Below are 11,374 nucleotides of genomic sequence, written 5' to 3'. Positions count from 1 at the left end.
GTCAGGCCAGGGGTCCCTGCATTGGAGCTTCCTAGAACTATAGCGGGTTTTCTAAAGCTAGTGGAACTTTGTAAATGCCTCGTAGTGTTACCCTGCCTCGCTTCCTTGGTAGAGGTGTATGGGAGTCGCGATCCCTTGGCAGATGGGTAACATGACTTATGAGTAAAGATCTGGTATATCAGCCGTGCTCACGGTCATGAGCGGCTCAGACACACATGATTAATTTATGAAACTAAATTCAATTTGTCATATGCATTGTATCGCAGTTGTTGTTATGAAATTTTGTTCTATTATTTATTTGGGTTGGTATTTACTTACACTTAGCAACTCCTAATAAAATTTTGACCAACTTTAAAAGCAATGCTCAGCTTTAAACATCCTCTTTGGTAAGCCTTACACTTCGCATGAGCTCGCACCTTTGGCGAGTTCATGCACATTATTCCCCACAACTTGTTGAGCGATGGACATATGTGAGCTCACTCTAGCTGTCTCACACCCCCCCCCCCCCCCGCAGGTCAAGAACAGGTACCACAGGATGAGGCGCATGGAGGACGCTGTGACGAGTTCATGAGAGTCTAGGTCGTCGTCTCCCAATCAACTTTGGGTTGCTGGATCGTTGTCTCCTAGTGATGTAATTATTTATTTATTTTTGATAGAACTCCTATTCTATAGTAAAGATGTGACATTCGTTTCTATACCACTATTCATCATATGTGTGAGACTTTGTCCCAGCACACCTGGTGATTATTTCGCGCCCAGGTCTTGGTGCCCCCGAAACCCGGGTGCGACATATACTGACCGTCCAATCTCCGATCAACGGCCCAGATTAGATCCCACGGACAAGCGCGCAGGCGCGCAGCGAGCGTTGACAGGTGGGCTCGGGGTGGCAGCAACCTGAGGTTCTGTTAGGCCGAGCCTAGCGACAGGGTGCGGGTGAGGGTGCGAATCCGAGCGGTCAGGTGTGAATCGGACGGTTAGGATTAGATTGGGTTCGCTTAAATCCGGGTCGCCCGATCTCAGACGAACGCCTAAGATCTACCGGCCAGGTCCCTCGGTCGCCAGCGGTGGCGCCGCTCGCGTCTACGGCGGGGGCTCACCGAAGATGAGGGCGCAGGCACGCTGGGACCCTTGAGACACTAAGAAAGGTTCTAGGAGGTTCGGGGGAATGTAGCGAACGCGGTCATGGGCACAACAATGGTGCGAAGACACCGAAGAACAACTGTCTGCGGCGGGATGGCTCGACGGCGGCGCAACTACTTTCCGACGAGCAATCGCGCCCAGACGAGAACAGGGAAAGGGTAAATTGGGGGCGACACAGGTTGGTTACCTTGAGAAGAGACTCTGAGGCCCTTGAACGGCAGTAGAGACACGGCAAAGGCTTAGGTCGACGGCGGCGGCTCTCCGGCTGCGCGAGGAATGCTCCGGTGAGCACGGGCAGAGGGAACCAGAGAGGGAGAGAGTAAATTGAGGTGTGTCCCATTATGCGGACACCAAGGCGGGACTTACCGAGGCCAAGGGCACGGCGAGCGCCCAACGGTGGCGACGGAACGGGCGCGCGGACACGGTGAACAGCGGCGGTCTTCCTAGGCGCGCGCACAGGGTGAGTGAGCGGGGTGCGGGCTCAAAAAGGAGGCCGGGTGCGTGCGGAGGTGGCCGGGAAACGCGTGACGTGGGCGCGTCCACGGTGGGGTGTGAGAGCGAGAGGTTAGGGAAGCGGAGGGGACTGACGGGTGAGCTCCACGGGCCAGTGAGAGAGAACTCATGAACAGGCGGTCAGCGCTGACAGAAGGGGTCTACCGGGCAGTGAGAGAGAATGGGCACGTGCGCGAGGGGATCGGCACCGACAGGTCGGCCCCACTGGGCAGCGGGAGAGAGAGTGTCACAACCCAACCAAGTTATCGAGCCCACGTACACCAATCCTTGCTCCCAAGGCCTTAGATGGATATGTAGGTGAATCAGATAACTTAATTGGGGTGTCGAGTTTCAATGAACTCGTTCATTCCCAAGGACCATTCACCATAGTTGCAAGTATTACAATAATCCCACAAGAGCATACACTTTAAATGCAGGAGTTGAGCGGAAGACTTTTGCAAAAAGATAATATACATTAACAGACTTTTAAAGTATCCAAACAAAGTAGTAATTATTATTATTGCATGCCCGAGGTAGATTCAAGTGCTAACTTATTACAACACCTAGGAAGAAGCTATCTTCCACAACACACACATAATGAACATAAACAAAAGTAGAATCTTCTAGTGTGAGTTTTAGCAAAACTCATAAGTGTTAATAGTCTCTCCTGCAACAACAATGGGAATAAAACCCTGAGTACGCAATTACTCAGCGAGACTTACCCGACTAAAGAAAAGACTCTCAAGGGTATACTGGTTTGTGGGGAATCAAGGTAAAGCTTACCAAATCTCAAATACTCAGTTTTGCATAAAAGCATACTAGTCGTGGATCCTTATGCCACACTTTTACTTCGCAGGTTAAGTACTTTTTCTAAATCTAGATTTGCCTAATCTAGAGCATTCACTTGTCCTACACTAGCTTCATTTTAGCAGCTTTAGTTTTACTTGTTATCTACGATGAGGGTCGAAGATCTAGTCTTCATACCCGAGAAGTTCGACGATCCGAATTGATTAATACTCAGCTGGGGATCTCCAACCACACGACATATGTAGCACTTAACCCTTGCATATGTCAACTCGCACCCAGGTTTCTCAAGACCAAAATGGGTTCACACGAACCGAGAGCACAGTACCCCACCATCCAGCCACTTGCCAGGTGGGCACACATTACTCCCGCCATCTCTCCACTCCCAGTGCGTGCGAGCTGTTCTGTTATTGGTCCGGTCGGGGCTAAGCTTACCCATGATGAGGCATGTGGCCAGTTAAAGGGTCCTAGATCAGCAGGCCAACAATCATGTGGTCCTTAAACGACACAGACGGGCAACCTTTCATGCTCAACGTCTAGTCTTACATTTAACTATTTCTGAAAACCTGGTACCTGACTGAGGTACCCTTCTGAAATGATGAAGTCATCAAGGCCTTTGATACCTTCATCACTCCAGTCTCTTTTTCTTTGTAAAAATATGATTCATACATCAAAACATTTTGTTCCTTGTCTATAAGCATACTAAGCATATCTAGATTTTCAAATCAGGTATCAAGGAAAATAATCAATAATTCAAGGAAGTTATGCATCAAAGGTTTTATCATTCAATTCCTACTACCTACTGCAGCATATAAGTGATTAAAGTTTAAAACAACAAGGAGGTGGCAAATGCACCGGGGCTTGCCTTGATGAGGAGAGTGAGGTGCTTCTAGTAGGATATTGGAGTTAGCAGCAAACCCTATCGGGGCACCTTCTGGAGGACCTTCAGAGACAACTTCAGTTGGAGCAGTTTCAGATGTAGGAGCAGACACCTCTTCCACTTCCACTTTGAATTCTTCTTCTAGGTGCTCTACAAGTCAATTAGAAGTATATGAATGCTCATGTAATGATATGCCATGCAAACTCGCATTTAGTGAGAGGTGGAAAGCTCTCATATTCTTAACTAAGGATATGACAATTACACAAATGTTTCTGGGTAGTATAGTCTTTACCCAAAGGGATCAAATTAAGATTACTTTACAGAATCAGAGAACTATATATATATTAAAGTTGATCAACTTGCTTCTTAGTATTTTGTATAACTTGAGTTTGACATAACCCTAGATTAGTATCAAAACTTAGGGTTTATAATATTTCTACTTAACTAGTTTCTGGTTCTCTAGGTAAAACAACTCCAAACAGGCTCAAATTTTAACCAAGGGCTGTTCTAAGGGTATATAACTTTGCCACAAATTTTTATAATTTTTGGACCTGTTGTTTTATTTCTAAAATACTTTTAAGCATCATAAGGGTACTTTTAAATAAGAAAAAAATTACTTGTTGCTGTAAAAATCCTACAACTAATTTTTACAGGAACTACATATTTTTGTGGACTGTGAGACATTGGATTCACTTTTTTTATCATTTTTCTACAGTTTTAAATGTAGTTTACTAGTTGACAGGAAAAAGAAAAAGACAAAGATGCAACAGCGATGGGCCGAAAGCAATGGGCTCGGCCCACGAACGCAGAGGAAACAGCCCCCGCACAGGCCGCCCGCGCCAGTGTTATACATTTTGCGCGAAGACCCCTAGGTATTTGAATAAACAATAAAGAACCCTAGGTACTATTCAGGTGTCTCACTGACAGCTACACAAAGGCCCTCGGCTTCCCTTCTATTGACAAACTCTGGTCCACGGTCGAATCCCGACGAGCGCCAGCCATCTGCCGCTTAGACCCATCAATGGCGACCATCTCCGATGAAACCAAGCCTACCAATGTGATTCCTGAAATTTACCTCCTATTTCCCCTAAGTTAATCGACCTTAAACCATCTAGTGCCTCACTAGCCACATTAACAGCGGATCGACGAGCTCCGTTGAGGCGTACCGAGGTTTCGAGCATGGTAGGGTTCAATCCAAGGTCACTACGAGTACCAGTAATACATCAGACATACGATGCTCACCTATGTTTGTCCGAGGAGCTACGGGTCAGCCGATAGACGTGGACACCGCCCTCAGCGGCGTTCACAGAACGACACGACGATGTTCCAGTTAACCCTGTGTGGTAGAGTTCAAACGGGCAAGCACATAAGCTTCACCATGATCTATAGACTGCAAAACATGAGTTAAACAACTATGACTAACCTTAGGAAAGGTTGACCACGCGATTGCACCACTCGGCGGCACTAGTGACCACCGATGGGGGAAAAACTGGTGTTCTTGGGTACCAACGGTGGAACATGGGAAACAAAGAGTGGCTTGGGTGCGTAAAGGAGAGGCGGGACTGAGAGCAGGCTCAATTTAAAGGGAGTCACCATGACGGTGGTCAAATTTGAACGTTGAATCATGACGGCGGTGATTGCCCGAGGAGCTCCATGTTAGCCTCAACGGTGTCCACATGCCAGTAACTTGGCGGACTTACCGCGAACCCTGTACGACGGTCCAACACAAGAGCCTCCAACTAGCTCCATGGATGGCCAAAGCGTTCGGTGGCTTGCACGGCGGTGGTGGATGAAGCACGGTGAGGGCACGTGGTGTCTGTGGCTAGAGCGGTAACTCGATCACCAAATCCGAGCCAGAGATCTTTTACCACTTCATTGATCCACGTCTCAGCGGCACCAATCGTGGCGCGAGCTCGAATTATGGAGGAGGGACGTCGATGGCGAGCACACGTAACATAATCTTGTTCAGTTCACTGTACCATGGCAATGTTCGTTCAGCGCGCTTGACGGAGCGATTTAAGGAGTTCTTTTCTCAAATTTTTACGTGACAACTTGTTTATCCAACTACATGAAAGTTGTTGTCCATCATGCCAGCTTCAATTTTGTTATAAGGTTCTTTCTCATACCTCCCCTCGATAAACCACAATTCGATTCTAATGTTGATCAAATGCCACTGTCAGTCTAACTTTCAGACCAATAAACGACTGACAGTCCAACTTCTAGGCCATTTTACTCCAATTTCTGTACAGCTCTAGGGCTTAATCACTCAAGCAAACTTGGACTACTTTAATAGCTCTACAAACTTGTTGTAGTGACCCATGGCAAAATCTCGATAGATCAAAAGATACAGGGATCTAAAATCAGCACAATATCACTGTTTTTCAGAGTTAAGCATTTGGGTGCCTTTGGGACCTTTTTGCAATTTACTCCAATTTGTTCCATAAAACTTGGAAATCTCCAAATATAAAAGTTGCCTTGTTTTTGTTACACTACAACTTGGATATATGCACTTTGGTCCAAAAGTGCATAGAAATTGGAGTCACCTCATAAAGCACTAATTAAGGTTTCTAGGGTCCATGTTAGGGTTTTAGTGTTCTAGGGTTTATGTGCCACTCAAACACTCCATGTTTAGTCTCTTTTGAACATTTCCACTAATCTTTGAGTTCATACTCAAATTGCTATCTCTCACACCCACATACTTCTAGTCCTTGGTTAAGCACCCTATCCTAGGGTTAAGGACCAATTCAAGTCATCACAACACAACTGGTTTTGAAATTTTTACCTAGTGGATTGTTAGAACACACATGGTGGTGGGAATGGAATGAGCACCGCTCTCGGCACTCGGGTCCTCTCTCGAAGATTATGGGGTGTGGCAGTATTGTCTTACACAACGGCACGTCGTCTGTTCGCCGGATGCAGCCGGATCTAGTTCTAAAATCTAGTCCGCTCTCCCTTTCTTCCTCTCCCCAACAGCATATAATTTCCCCCTCTTGAGCCGGACTGCGACGGAACCTCCCTAGTCATTAGGCCCACCTACAGTTGTCCTTGCCAACGGACCTCAGACAACCCTGTAGGTGCCCCTAAATCACTTGACAAGTTCGGTATCTGCTTTTCTTACCTTTCCCAAGAGCGTTTCACCCGTCACGCAGACATTACAAGCATCGGAGTTACGAGAATGCGGAAGCAAATACATGAACTTACCTTTATTTAAAAGTAAGATAGAGTTGAATATTTACAGACCAGAATATAACCTATGAGTGCAGAGTAATATTATTACACATCAAGGGAGGCAAAACCCCCTCCTGATAAGTATCAAACAAAAGTTCTTATGGAGGATCCTTTCCTCCCACAGCTTTACTCCTGGTGTTCTTCCTTCGGTACCACCTTAGAACAGAAACAACAAAAGTTTGTTGCTTCTTCACCTAAAAACAACGTGGAATAAAACCCTCAGTATGGAATTACTCAGCAAGTCTTACCCGACTAAAGAAAAGACTCTCAAGGTTATGCTGGCTAGAGGGATTCAAGGTATGGCTTATCAAGAATCAAAGACTCTGTTTGCAGAAATGCTTACTAACAGTGGATCCTTAAAAATCCAATTTTATTTGTCAGGTTAAGTAAAATTACCTGTAGCTAGAGTTCTTTCTACCCTAGTTCAAACACTTGACCTGCACTAGCCAATTAATTAACAATCCCTTCATCTTTACTGGAGTTCTACGTATAGGGCAGTGACCAAGTCTTCATGACCGCGAAGGTACGGCGATCCAAATCGATTATACTCAGCTGAGGATCTCCGATCACACGACATATGTAGCACTTAACCCTTGCATATGTCAACCCGCCACCGGTGTTCTTAAGACCAGATCAGGTTCACGTCAACCGAGAGCATAGATACACCATCGTCCAGCCTCTTGCCACGGAGGGTACATGCTACTCTCGCCATCGCTCCACTCCCATTGCGTGTTATCTTATTCTGGCCTTAGTCTGCCCGAGGCAAAGCTTACCCATGATGAGGCATGTGACCAGTTAAAGGGTCCTCGGTCAACAGGCCTACATCGACACGGTCCTTAATCGACTCAGACGGAGACACTACACCGAGACTCCTTTCTTGTGCAAGTCACCCGCCCGGTCTCAGCTTAATCATTTCAAACCCAAAGTTTGGTACCTGGCAGAGGTACATCTTTTCCGATGTTGAACCCATCACGGCCATGATGGATCCACCATCAAGTTTTATTTTCAAAAACATCCCACCCACTTTTGCCACATCATCTTTTGTAAAAACAAAACATTTTGTTTTTCTAAAGCAAGGCTAAGCATCAAAAATCTTTTGTAAAACGGGTGATCAAGGAAAGTAATCAAATTCAAGGAAGGTAATGCAGGAATTGTTTTAGCAATCAACTCCTATCACCTAATGCATCAAGCAAGTGAAAAAGATTTTTAAAACACGAGGAGGTAGCAAATGCATCGGGGCTTGCCTTATTTTATAGGTGAGTCAGGCTCGGATCCGCAAATGTCAAAATAAAAACAATTTCCTGCCTGATGTTCCGCAGGTGGTGGTGGCGAAGTCTTCTCTTCTTCTACTTCAACTTCTTCCTCGTTTTCTAAATATAACCATATATATATAAGAATGAATGCCATGTAATGCTCATGAAAGTGCAAGAATAGTATAAGTTTATTTCTAAGGTCTTGAATATAACTTTCCTTCACGGAACTCCGAGAACTTAGGGTTTCCGGAGTCAATAGTGAAGTTCAAAGAGCAGGGGGTAGGGTTTTGGGTCCTAAGCATCAAACAAGGTCCAAATCAAACCAAATTCTACCCAAGGCTTTTAAATAATGTTTAGAGTTCAAGTAAAAAGTTTGGGCAATTTTGGAATTATTATCTATTTTCTAAAAATCCAGAACCAATGTTTTAGGCTATTTTAAATGCTCCAAAATTCCTTATTTGACCTAAAAATCACGAAACTATTTTTATAAAATACTATGGAAAATTAGGAATCTAGAAAAATTGGTTTGACATTTTTGGGATTTTTCTACAATTTTCTAGAATTGTTTTAGCTCTGGTAGAAAAAGAAAAAGAAAATGAATGAATAGTCCTAGGCCGAAACCAGCACAGGCCAGCCCACGACCGAAAGAAACTGCCCGCGCGCACGCCCACGTGGCAGACTTTGCATGGTGGTCCCTGCCTTTTTGAATAATCCGAAGGAGTTCAAAGTACTATTTGAAACAATCGCTGACATTTACCAATAAACCCCTGCACTTCCTTCCCTTTACAACTCGAAGTCCCCGACGTCGAGCGGCGTTGCGCAGAGCTCCAGCGAGCTCGTGTACCAGCCAAATTGCTCAAAGACTGGCACCCTACTTCGGTTGAAACCGAATTCAAGTCCTAACCATTGTTTCCCCCCAATTAATTTCAAGAATGGCTACCTAATTTACTCTGGCCACGATGACAGCGGGGAAAATCAAAGGAACAACGTGTTCCCGGCGATTCATGGCGGTCTAGTTCAATCCGAGGGGTCGAGGAGTTTGAGCAGAGCCTAAGGATGCTAGAACAAATGGCCAATGCGCTGGAACTGACCTGGAGTAAGCTGTCCACGACGAGGGTAACCGTGCGTGTTTTTGAGCAGATTTGGGAAAGTGTGAAATTGGAGCTCTCGGGTACACGATTGGAGGCAATACTTTGGGGCTGGGTGTGTGATTACACTATGGAGCTGACGGCGCGCTCAATTTATAGGAAGCAAGAGCGGCGGCTGGGAATTTGGATGACGACGCGCGGCGGCCGGAGAAGGAGCGGAGCACTGGTGCAAGCGCTTAGTGGTTTTCACCGTGGCGCTCCCTCCGGCGATCACCGGATCCCCTAACATGACTAATCGTGACGTAGTAAAGTGTCTGGACACGCGGCGCACGACAGTGATCGATCAACGGCGGCGAGGTCTTACCTGATCCACCGATGAGCAAGGGGGTACGGCGGGCTTAGCCGCGGCCGAGCTCGAGCTGATCCCACGCCCAGATCTTTACTTTACCATAGTTATCCACCCGCCAGTGAACACGAATCGCGGCGACGGCGTGAATCACGGCGTAGAGATCGTCGGCAGTGAGGGGGGATGAATCGGTATCTTCTTCAGTTAGTGTACCATGGCATAAATCTCCGGTTGACCTGACAGAGTAACTTGAAGCTGGATTTTCTCCTAAATTCGCTTGGCAACCAATCCAAGGTTCTGTAGCAAAGTTGTAGTCCAACATACCAGCTTCATCTTTGTTATAGTATTCCAAAACAAATTCTTACTGGATCATGCTTAAATTCGAGCCCTAACTCCATGCCATTCCATTGTTAATCTGAATTTCAGATTTCAAGCAGTCTGACAGTCCAACTTCAAACTCATTTATCTCAGAATTCTTCATGGTACCAAGGGATGATTTCTATAGCAAAGTTATTCTCCTTCCATAGGTCTACCAAATTGATGTGGTGACATAGAACAAAATCCTTTTTGTTTGGAAGTTACAAGGCCCCAAAGGTGAACCCATTACAGTGAAATTTAGACTTAGTCAAAAGAGTTCAAATGTGGCTCTTTTGCAAATAAGTCCAAAACTCAGGGTTTAGGTTGCAAATCTTCATAAATGTGAACCAAATGACTTTATATGCCTTCACATGATAGTTTTTACACTTTAGTCCAAAAGTGCACTAATTTTGCACTTAACCCCCTAGGGTTTGGATTTAGGGTTTTCCAGGGTCCTTATTAGGGTTTTTGGTATTTCAAGGGTGTAAATGCAATGTAGGTCCATTCTTAGGAACATTTTATGACCATTTCACTTAAACTTCAGGGTTTACTCTATTTGGGTCTTGTTTTACCCCTCAGAACCATATTTAGGGTTAAGTATCCTATACTAGGGTTTTATTTGCAAAATACCATAACAATACAACTTGTTTGAAATTTTTATCTAGTGAATGCATTCTAGGTGTATCAAACATATGAAATGCTGATGCTCATGATGTTGTGCTCAAGTTTTAGTGATAGTCACACCAGGGGTGTTACACGGACATTGGGCCATGTCACCCGTTGGATTCTTCTGAGTCTGTCAGCGCGCGCGCCTGCCTCCACTTCTCGTCTCTCTCCCACTCTGAAGCTTGCGTCTTCATTCGCCTGGGACTGGCTTACCACCGGTACGCTGACATTTTCCCCTCCTAAAACGCCATCTTGTCCCTATGCTAGAGCGAATAGAAAATCCTGCTTGATGTCGCTTTCTTCCTCCCAGGTGGCTAATGTCGGATGCCATCCGCTCCATTGAATCAACAATTGGTTCTGGACCTTCCCCGCCTGACGCCTCAACCTAGTATCAAGCACAGCAACCGACACCTGAAGATTATGAGACAAATCAGGTAACACAAGACTCACCAAGATACGAGATTCGATGACCGCCTTGAGTTGAGAAACGTGAAAGACAGGATGAATAGAACTGCTAGCTGGTAAAGCCAGTTCATAAGCCATTGGATTGATTTGTCTGCTGATAGTATAAGGACCAAAGAACCGAAAAGACAGTTTTTGGTTCTGCCTCTCGGTTATCGACGACTGACAATATGGCTGCAGTTTCAGAAACACTTGGTCCCCAACTAAAAAGGAGCGTTCAGTTCTGCCCTGATCAGCCTGCCTTTTCATTCGTGCTTGAGCTCGTTGCAGATGCATGCGAACCTGTTGAAGCACATTTTGTCTGTCTTCCAGAAACTGCTGAAGGCCTGAAACATCACACTGTTCAGCAGCTACCAGTCCCACTTGTGTTGGCAAATGACCATAAAGCACTTAAAATGGAGACTTGCCAAGAGATGAATGATGGCAAGTGTTGTACCAAAACTTCGCAAGCCATAACCACATGGGCCATTGTCGTGGACATGAGTGAACAAAACAGCGAAGATAGGTTTCGAGACACTGATTGACCCTCTCTGTTTGTCCGTCCGATTGTGGATGATATGAGCTGCTAAGACATAGTTGAGTACCAGTGAGTCTGAAAAGTTCTTGCCACAAGCAACTGGTAAAGTTAGGATCGCGATCTGAAATAATAGCTGTCGGC

Source organism: Zea mays, chromosome 7 (assembly GCF_902167145.1).
Source record: "Zea mays cultivar B73 chromosome 7, Zm-B73-REFERENCE-NAM-5.0, whole genome shotgun sequence".
Taxonomy (NCBI): Eukaryota; Viridiplantae; Streptophyta; class Magnoliopsida; order Poales; family Poaceae; genus Zea; species Zea mays.
The sequence above is the reverse complement of the archived record's forward strand: the minus strand, read 5'-3'. Positions refer to the sequence as shown.